Below are 10,532 nucleotides of genomic sequence, written 5' to 3'. Positions count from 1 at the left end.
CTGCAAGGCTGGGAACAGGCCTAGATGGGTAATACAAAAGTTGGTGCACTACTGCTCCCAGCCAGCCACAACTATAATGCACACAGTGAGATGTAGCCCTTAGAAGGACCATTGGGGTTCTTGCACAGAGGATCAGGAGTCCTGTAAAACTTTCCCTATATAGGCAGCCTGAGAACGCTATAGCTGAAATGACTTGCACAGCCCGAGATGCTTAAAAAAAATTAGTGCACTACTGCTCCCAGCCAGCCACAACAGTAATGCACACGGTCAGATGTAGCCCTAAGAAGGACCATTGGTGTTCTTGAAGACAGGATCCTACGCTAACACTATCCCTGAATGAGCAGCAGCACTTTCCCTAACCTCTGACAGCATGTGCCTGAGCACGCCACAGCAGGAAGTGGTAATGCCTTCCCCGCATGCTTATTGGCTAGAAAATGGCGCTAAACATGCGGGGAAGGAAATGCAATTGACTCGAGTATCGCGTGGTGTTCTTCTCGAGTAACGAGCATCTCAAGCACCCTAATACTCGAACGAGCATCAAGCTCGGACGAGTGTGCTCGCTCATCTCTAATGAATATGCCTTATCTACATTAGACTCATCTCCTGGACAGTTCTGCAGAGTTTCAAAATTAAGATTCGCAAAAGCACTTACTTGATTGGTACAAGTGACAGACCACTGAAATTAGCCTGTCTGTCGCTATACTGTACAGCCGGCAGCTGGCGCAGCTTAGGAAATCCGACAAGTACACAATTCATCAATAAGTGAAACAGTCATAACTTTAGTCATTATTTCGTAGTCACAGCAATAATACAGTCAATATACCAGCACATTTTTAATATATGTATTATTATATTAATATATGTATCATTGCATATGCACACATATATATATTCTTGCATGCCGTCAGCAGGAATCATCTCCTTTCACTTCATTTCTGCAAATGCAAACATGCGAAAAATGAAAATCAGTCCACAATGTATGCAGCATCATGCAATATGTATATAATGTCTGTTATTACATACATAAAGCTAAAATAGCCAAAAATACAGTTTGGGGGATGCACCAGAACAGAAAAGAGGGATTAGTTTGTAAGATAGCAAATTCCACCTTTTATTTTTAGGGGGTTTTGGAAAACAAAAGCAGTGAGCTAATTAGTTATCATCAGAGGTAACGTGAAGCTGCTGGACCTCAATGTAGTGGTCTGTAACAGGACTCCCAACTATAGGGTGGGCCACTGAAAAGAAGCCTGCCTCAGACAGTACTGCAACAGGAAGAATGAGCAAGCGGATTATTTTTTTCCTAAGATTTAGGCCTCCTGCACACGGCCGGGTCGGATTCCACTAGTGGGATCCCTCTGACCTGGTGCCTAGCCAGAGACCCATACTCACCTGTCTGAATCCACACGCGAGCGTCTCAGCCGTTGCGCCAGCACGCATGCGCAGTGCAGGGCATGACGCGCACCAAAAATCTGTCCGTGGGCAATGGGCCTTATTATTACATGTACAAAGTTTGCATGTGTAATATGCAGTGAATACAACCCATTGATTTCCGTACATGTGCGTTTTTTGCGCACACATGCATTTCGGTCCCCCCCCCCCAAAAAAAAAAATGCAGCATGTCCTATTTTGGTGCGAATTGCGTATGAAAATGGCACATATTAATCTACTTAAACTTAACTGGCCATGTGAGCTCGCCTGCATGATTTTTATGTGCGGAAATGGCCATGGTATACGCGTGCAAAAAACACAGTAAGGGCTCCTGCAGACGGGCGATTTTGTGTGAGTTTTCCTGCGTGAAAAATCGCTTGCGCAAACTGCAGAGAGTAGAGCCCTCGCATTCAGCGGTTTTCTTTATATATTTTCGTGCTCGTGAAAATATACACAACATTCTTTATTTTTGTGCGCACTTGTGCACCCAAGGCACTGGGGGAGTCTATGAAAATCACGCCCGCAACGTAGTGAAACTAAACCGTTCATTTGAATGGTTTTCTTTTCACTAGCGTGACTCTTACACTATGTTGCTACGCGCAATACAAAATAGTAGGCCTTGCCCCATCTTTCTCGTATGTAGTTCTTAGATATGCAAGAAAAGATAGGGCGGGACCCATCTTTCTGATTTTTTTTTTACTGCACACAACAGCGCAAAATTTAAATGGCAAAAAGTAAAAAAATTAAACTTTTGATAGTTTCATGTACAGAGACGCTCTGTAGTAGCGAGTGTTTTTGCGCATGCTCCCATCTGAAGAAGCCCTTAGGGTGATTTTCATGTGTGATTTTTGTGCATCGCGAGAAATAATACACAGAAAGAGACCATTATTTTAAATAGCGGGATTTACATGCGTTATTTTTCTCTCCCCAAATCACAGCATGTCCTATTTTTGAGCGATTCTGTTTAGTAATCGCCCATTTTTTCCTATAGGAGCTATTTTTCATGCAGGTGCGATGCGATTGTCTATTTTTACTATTTTACTAAAGAGCATGCAATTTTCATACACATGAAAAACGCATCACACTCACAGGAAAAATCGTAGTTTTTCAAATTTATAACGCACCCATCCGTGTAAATGCGGCCCAATGGAAGTTTTGGAAGTGGACAAATATGGATTAAAATTGGCAGATGAATGTTCAGTCTTCCTAACAGTTTAACACTACATGTGCCATGAAAAAAAAAGGCCAGAGGTATATGGGAGGCGATAGTGGAGAATTGATTTAAAAACTATTCTTTTAGAATGCTTGTCATGCTGGATGTGATGCTGTCCTAGCAGCTACTGTAGCTGCCACTAGAGGGAGCTCATAGAACACTGATATCATATATTCTGCTCCCATTTTTTTCTAGTTAATGTACAAAGTTCACTGTTTTATGAGATCCGATGGTAGAAAGTCGTGAACCCAAGAAACAGAATGCTGAAAATAAATATTAATAAAAGTAAATCCTATCTGAGAAAGTCGTTATTTGCAGTGGGGTCAGTTCTGTGTTTTGCTATGGAGCCCCATGATTTCTGTGTAAAGCCCTGATAATATCCATTCATGATCCTTTTACGATTATTGTTCAAATAATTATACGAAAATGGTAATTCGTTTCATGTAAACACAGCTAATGACTGAGCGATGATCTGTTCGCTTATAGTTCGTTGTTCATTTTATGCAGGCATGAATTAATTTATCATTTGCGACTATTTCCAGACTTCCCTGACAGAGCAACGATGGACTGAACCCGCTATAGTGAAAAAACTATGCAAACAATTAAACGATTATCTGTGCGTGTTAACGAAGATGGTTTGAAAGTAAATGACTGGTTCGCTCGCTCCAATGATTACTAGCACTGTGTAAAAGGATCCATAGGCCAGCTTCACACGAGCATAAGCACAACTGCGCGGGCCTTAGTACAGCGTATTTGCACACCGCGGCCTCCTTCCCACAAATGTCATTGTGACGCTCCAATAACCGCACTAAAAAATCGCGGCTAACAGCTCAAAATCGCATGAACAAAGAATAGCGACAGCTATTCTTCGCGTTTTTTCACGGCTGGCTACGGCATCTTGCAGTAAACTGACGCAGCAGCTCAGAGATCCCTCGGTCAGCAAAACTACTGCAATCACTGTAAATACCTCACTAGAGGCACCTCTCATTGTTTAACCCTTTCCAATCCACTGTCTGATGTCTGAAGACATTCTGATTGAAGGCTGTACAGCTTCTACGTTAGAAGACATCCAGCAGGGTATTCTTACTGTATATTACTGGCTGCTCTGTTGTCGGAGGCCTTTCCAGCATGTCCCATACCGCAGTACTGGCTCTAGCCAGCAGATGGCGCCATTGTATAATGGTAGAAAGGGAGAGCCCCCTAGGAAACCCTGAATCCAAAAATAGATTGCAAAGGGTTAACAGTACTAGCCACTGTTTACCTCCCTCCTCCTCCTCGCATTAAAATAACGTGTCTATGTTCTATCTTTTGAGGCACCCAATTTTTAGGCGCGTCAAAATATTGTTCATCTGAAGGAACGCATAGGATACCATTGGTCCTGATAGATGCGATTTTTTGACGCACCTACATAACATGTGAAAGAGGCCTCAGGGCGCCTTCACAGTGGCAAGAAAATCAGGCGATTTGCTTGCGCTGCGAGAGTGAGTGAAAACGCATGATTATGAAACCAAGGAATTTCAATGGTTTCATTCTCATTTGCAATGATTTCACTCTTGCAGTGCTGTATCAGAAAACATAGCATGTTCTATCTTTTTGTGAGATCACCTATTGTTTCCAATAGAGCGGGCCCCATTGAAAGCAATATGAAAGGATCACGATTCCCTGCTGCAGATGTGGCAGCTGCAGCAGGGGATTCCTTCAGCCCCGCAGGGATGCCAGGCGGTCACATCCAGGGTTTATCCTTGTTCTCAATGGGGCTGCAGCAATAGGATGATGGGAACCCCGCAGTAGTGAGACTATATCCGGCAGTAGGCCCATGTGCCCCCGTTTGCTAAGGGGCCGGGTTGCAATTGCGACCCCTGCGACCCACTAGTGTTACACCAGTGGGTATTCACATGAAAACACCTTGCCAGTGTGCAGGAGCCCTCAGTGAGGCTTTTTTGTGCATATAGAGGCGTATTTTACTGTACTTTTTCAGAAAATGTTCATTTATGCAACAAACAAGTGCACCAAATAAAATGACTAATTAGTTCCAGATGCGTTCTTTGTTTCAGCATAACTACGCAGTGTTTCACATATTTCTTGCATATTGCGCGTGCACCCCACCCTCCCCCCATTGATTACTATGGGGACCCTTGGTGCGCAAATATGAAAAGGATCAAGTATGTTCTATTTTGATTTTTTTTTTTTGCAGAACCGAAATGCATAAAATATGGAAATGTGATTGATTTCAATGGGTTCTCTTCTCTGCATATTATGCAAGGAAATTGTGTGCAAGTTTAGTATCTGAGAGCCAGTAACTTTAGGAATCAAGAAACAAGCCTAATTTATCAGGTTGACGTCAACCATTTGTTACAGCTCTGCTCTGCCCTTCGGAAGCAGATCTGTGCAATAAAGGAAAATTAGCAAGAAAGGAAAACATGACGACAGAGGTATATTAATGTACGGAGGACAAACCAGTTGTGCAGGATATCTTTTCCTGTTTGGAAACAGATCTCACATGACTGCGCAGCTCCCACCTGCCAAATACGGCCATTATCTTTTGTGTATTTTGCAAATAATACCCTCAATGGGAAAGTCTTAACAATTTACCTTCAACCAAGAGCAGTTTTAATCTAATACATACTATAACACATATTCCTTAATCCAGACTCACCTTCCCATCGCTAGTAGACAAGCTTAATGTTTACCATGATGCCCATGGTGACCATGATGCTGATGATGTCCATGATGTATATCATGTCCATGTGGACCAGGATGAACATGTGGTCCAATGTGTCCAGGAGGACCATGGTTTATATGTGGACCTATGTGATGAGGTGGAGGTGGTCCTGGGTGGGGATGGTGGTGGTGGTCGTGATGTGGGTGGTGCGGACCTGAAACAAGTCAGCCAATATGATTTTTAAAAATTACAAAATAATGTACAAGCTGTTCTAATGGTAACATTTATATAAGGGAAAACAGGTGGTCACAAAAGTTTGGATATGGCACTCAGTATGTGATGTCACATGAGTACACAGATACGTCACAGTACAGAGAAAATATATACAATGATGTCACAGCTTAGAAATAATGAAGCCAGTGGTATAACGACACAGTGCTACGCCACTCAGCAGAGTTACATCTAAAGAGACATTTGAACACTGATGTCATAGTACAAGGAACATGCACAGAATGATGTCATAGGCAAACAAGAACATACATAGTGATGTAACAGTATTGCGATTTTTGTGCGGTGCGTTTTTAACATTATAAAGTCCCATTGACATTCGCAGCGATATCGCAACGTTAAAAAAATGCACGTGGAAAGGCACCCTTAAATTTTCCATGTTCCCCTTCCATCAACCATAAATGCACCTCAGGCAGCATTACATGTTGAGCCCTATAGAAGCTGCTATGGTGAACAGTGCTGCACATTTTGATTGACCAGGCGTTAAAATCATCCTAATTTTTACAAAATTGAATCTGGTTAGCCTGAACTGATTTTTAGCAAAAATCAGAGGAAAATCTAATTTCCCATAATACCTCTGTCATGTTGTGCTCCTGGGACTTGTAGTTCTGTCCGTTTCCAGGAACACATTGCTGCAAATGTGGTTGATTTGGCTGGCTGATGGTGTGGAGTCCTCCAATCACCACTGGTCTGCTGCATTTTACCTTTTCAGGGTGTATGTCCCTTGTCTGTTTGTGTGTGTGAATAGTGTCCTGTTCAGTGTATATGTTATCTATCACGTAGGGTGAGAAAGTGTCCCCTAGGTTTCAGTGTGTGGTCATCCCACTTGTAGGTAGGATTCCCTTTGGGTTTTAGTTGTCTTGTTAGAGTAAAAACTGACAACACAACGAGGACCCTTGACGTGGGCTTGTGAGCTTACATATACTGACCGAAAAACAACCAATACCTCTTATTAGATATTTCCATTTGTTTGGGTTTTATGGTACAGTGGTAAGTATTTTGGCGTCTGGGGACTGTGGTTGTTGTTTGCGTGCATGTTCTGGTTTGTGTTTTTTCTGTGTCCATTCATGTACATACTCCTTCCAGTTTCCTTTCCAGCCCTTATTTGGGTCGTGTCCGTGTTGGTCATCTTCCCCTCCTCTGTGCAACCGTAACAGCCTGCTGCAGAGGTCAGCATGCAGGCAATCAGCAGCAAGGGCAGGGGCCTTGCTGATGTCACCAAATGTACCCTATCTTGCATATGTGCAGTAGTTTCATTGGACGCCTGCAAGTTTGTATACCGGGGTTATATGTAGGGACTAGAGAAAGAAGCTGCACCATGTTTATATGGTCTGTACATTGGCACAGGGAAGATTTCTGCTGCTGTCAACATATATAGCAGCAAAACAGACAGACAATATATGCTTTGGTGTGGGGAATATTGCAGTTCTTGGGTTGTGGCCTCAAGCATCGTTCAAAATCAGCAGTTCGACCACAAAAATTATTTGCTGACCATTGGGGAATTTAATTACACTGTGCCAAACAGGGACAGCTCGCAAAAGATACAAGCTATATTTCATGGCCTTCTGTTCTTCCATATTGTGCCTCCCAGGGATTGCAGTTTATTTAGTTAGCAATGCTTCTTTTTTTTGCTAATATAAAACAAAAAGAAACACAAAGACGGAAACACCAAATATGCACAGTGTGTGTCAGTGACATCAGACGTCATTCAAAGTCGCCAGTCCGACCGCTACTAATTATGTGTAAAGCTTATGCAGCTAGCAGTGGTTCTCTGCAAACTTCAAAGTTAGCTAAGTTACATAAAACTACACTAAAAAGTGTACCAAAAAAAAAACTAAATAAAAAAATAAACAAAAAGGAAACATGAAGAAAGCAAGGGATAGGGGACGTATTGATGGTGGAGTTAAAGGTGACAGAGGACGGGCCAAGTTGGCACTTCCAGCAGTTCCCACTGATGCAACAGCTTCACGTTCTGCAGGAAGCAAGGCAAGCCCACTGCCATTCCTTAGAAGTGGTCCTGCCCATGCGTTACATCCACAGGTCATCAAGTGTATGACATACCATTCCTCAAGTACCACCACTTCCTCTTCCTTCCAGTCAGTCAGCCATGAGCATTTTTCCTTTACTTCACCCCATGCCAAATCCCCCACATCCTCTGAAACAGTCTATGTGGATAAGTCTGAGGAGCTGTTTGATCAGTGTCATAGATGTCAACCAGGTAGTATAAATAAGCAGAGAGAGAAGACTAAGACATTGAATGCACTGATGCCCAACCATTTTTTCTTCCGAAAAGGAAGATAAGGGTGGGTCAGTGTGCGCTGTCAGCCCTCCACAGGCAACGGAAAACGGAGGTGCCTAGTTTACTGTGACATAGAGTCTACTCAGGGAAAGAAGGGTGACAAAGAGGAAGAGAAGGTGGAAGATGACGAGGTGCTTGACCCAACATGGATAGACAGGGAGAGTCATTATAGCTTCTTGCAGGGCGGGTGAAGAGGTGGACATTGCAGGACATCACCCTGGCAAGGCAGCGAGTAGGGTGTTGCATAAAAGTATAAAAGTGCAGTACCACCACGCTCAGCTACTACTAGTCGCAACTACATCAGGTCCACAGCTAGGTCTGCTCACAGGACTTCTGCAGCCTGGGCATTCTTTCAGAAGTCTTTGAGTGTTGTGTTTGCTTTGCAGAATTTCTTCTTGTAAAATTCATGATGCTGCTTTTAAAACAAGCTGCACACCTGCTGTCTTGCACAGCAAAATTTTGGGTAGCTCTACAGCTGTTTTTTTTATCACAGGTCAGTGTTGTCTTTTTTTTCTTTTTGCACCCGGCAGAATTACGCCTTGTGACATTGCTTTTAAAGCAAGCAGCACATTCTCTGTCTTCCTTGGCACAATTTGTGATCTAGGAGACCCTGTGTGGGCCTTCTTTTGTTTTCAGTGACACCCCTGTGCTACGATTTCCCCCTACACCACTGTACACTATTTTGACCAATTTTTAAGAGGAGCACAGTGTTCCCCAGATGTGTGGCTATTATCCCATGCAATTTGGGGGGCTTTCATTGCAATGGGGAGCTTCTGAAGATAGATAGATATGAAGATAAATAGACAGATAGATAAGAGATAGATTACAGTACTTACTTGCTTAGGGGCCAGGTCGTAATTGCGGCCCCTAGTGGTACTCATACTGTGAGAGGGACACTAATGGGCACTATAATTGTGTAGGTGTCACTAAGGGGCATCATTACTGTGAAGAGGTCACTAAGAGCATCATTATTGTGAGGGGACAATGGACAAGGATTATGGTAAAAGAGAAGTGACCTAGTGGAAAAAAAGCAATGCAGCACACCACATAAATTTCCCTCTTTTCACTGTTAAAAGGTTGGGAGTAGAGATGAGCGGACGTACTTGTTTAGGGCAATTTCGCAATCGAGCAGCGCTTTTTAAGAGTAAGTGACTACTCGGGCGAAAATATTCGGGGGGCGCCGGGGGTGAGTGGGGGGTTGCAGAGGGGAGTGGGGGAGGGTGGGGAGAGAGAGAGCTCCCCCTGTTCCCCACTGCTCCACCACGCCGCCCCCCGAATCTTTTCGCCCGAGTAGTCAGTTACTCGAAAAAAGCGGTGCTCGATTGCGAAATCGCCCTAAACGAGTACGTCCGCTCATCTCTAGTTGGAGGCATGCTTCTTGCAGTGAATGGCTAGCAATCATATGCAAGCAAATATATTACATAAATCACCTGGAGAAAAATAGTTTGTGATACTAACCTTGGTTTGAATTTCCCATTATTATTGGAATCTGCAGAAAGTAAAAAAATTAAATAAAAATATGAGCTACACACTTGTTTTGTAACTACTCAGGAACACAATATATCATTAAATGATATCCACCTGATCCTTTATAGCTTGTTTGCAGAGAATTAGATGTGATTAATGGTTAAATTCTATAAACTATATATTGCCATAATCGTACTTACCCATAGAATAAAGATAACATGTTATTTTTATTCCACCATGAACGCCTTAGAATCAAAATCTTCCAAAAATGGTGCACTTGTGTATTTTTCTTTGCCGTTTCACCCCACTTACAAAGTTTTTAAAAGTTTTCCAATACATTATGTGGTACGTTGAATGATGCCCTTGCAAAATACGTCTTGCCCCACAAACAAACTAGCTGCCGTGTCGCTATGTCCCAGAAAGAATCAAAAGGTTATGCTATTTTTGAAAGCGTGGGGGAAAAAATGAAAATGCTAAAAAGAAAAAGGGCTGCAATGGAAGGGTTAAAAAAATACAAAAACATCCTGATAAAATAAATTCTAACATATAAAAATCTTTATATATATATATGAGAGGAACATTGGACTGGGATTTGAGGGAGTCTTCCAGAACATATAACATAAACCTACACATAGCACATACCTTCCTCCGGTGCAGGGAGATCAGTGACTGCTCGGGGATGATCTGCTGAAGTTATAGTTGAGTAGAAGAGCTAGAGAATATGTCAGGTGACGGTAAAGCAAATGGAATATTTGAAAGAAAACATATGGTTTGTAGGTTTCTAGTGACATCAAGTTAGCCATTGTTGTTCCAGCAACAGTCCACACCCTGAGGAAGCACTCCCCAAAAGTTACTATGACAACAGTTCCACTGTAAAAATATGACAAAATAAGCAGAGGTCAAGGACATAATTCTTATAAATGCTGTGTAAACAGATCTATATCATGTCTGCAGTGACCGAGGTACAGGGCCGACAGCTGAGCAGATGGCATGGTAGCTGAAAGGGATGTCATGGTGACACTACCATCTCCTCCCCTAAGAGACGCGTGCAACCCTCCGCCAAGGCCCCGGCAGGCCTCTCCAGGCAACGCTAGCAATGCAGTTACCTGTATAAAACTGCATGAGAACTTCAGTATTTGTCACGGGTGACCCCACTAGTCCACCTACTGTGGTGA

General features: G+C 42.8%; 1 long non-coding RNA gene across 1 annotated transcript; it reads right to left on the bottom strand.

Moving 5' to 3' along the window:
* Positions 1–755: 755 nt before the first annotated feature.
* LOC136576451 (uncharacterized) lies at positions 756–10,136 on the bottom strand. The gene is made up of 4 exons (XR_010786373.1): positions 10,000–10,136; positions 9,349–9,379; positions 5,298–5,517; positions 756–935 (listed from the first exon to the last, which is right to left on the bottom strand). It is a non-coding gene; the product is annotated as an uncharacterized lncRNA (long non-coding RNA).
* Between the last annotated feature and the right edge of the window lie 396 nt (positions 10,137–10,532).

This window comes from Eleutherodactylus coqui, chromosome 8 (genome assembly GCF_035609145.1).
Source record: "Eleutherodactylus coqui strain aEleCoq1 chromosome 8, aEleCoq1.hap1, whole genome shotgun sequence".
In the NCBI taxonomy this organism is placed as follows: Eukaryota; Metazoa; Chordata; class Amphibia; order Anura; family Eleutherodactylidae; genus Eleutherodactylus; species Eleutherodactylus coqui.
Note: the sequence above shows the minus strand (reverse complement) of the source record. Positions and strands in the feature narration are given on the sequence as shown.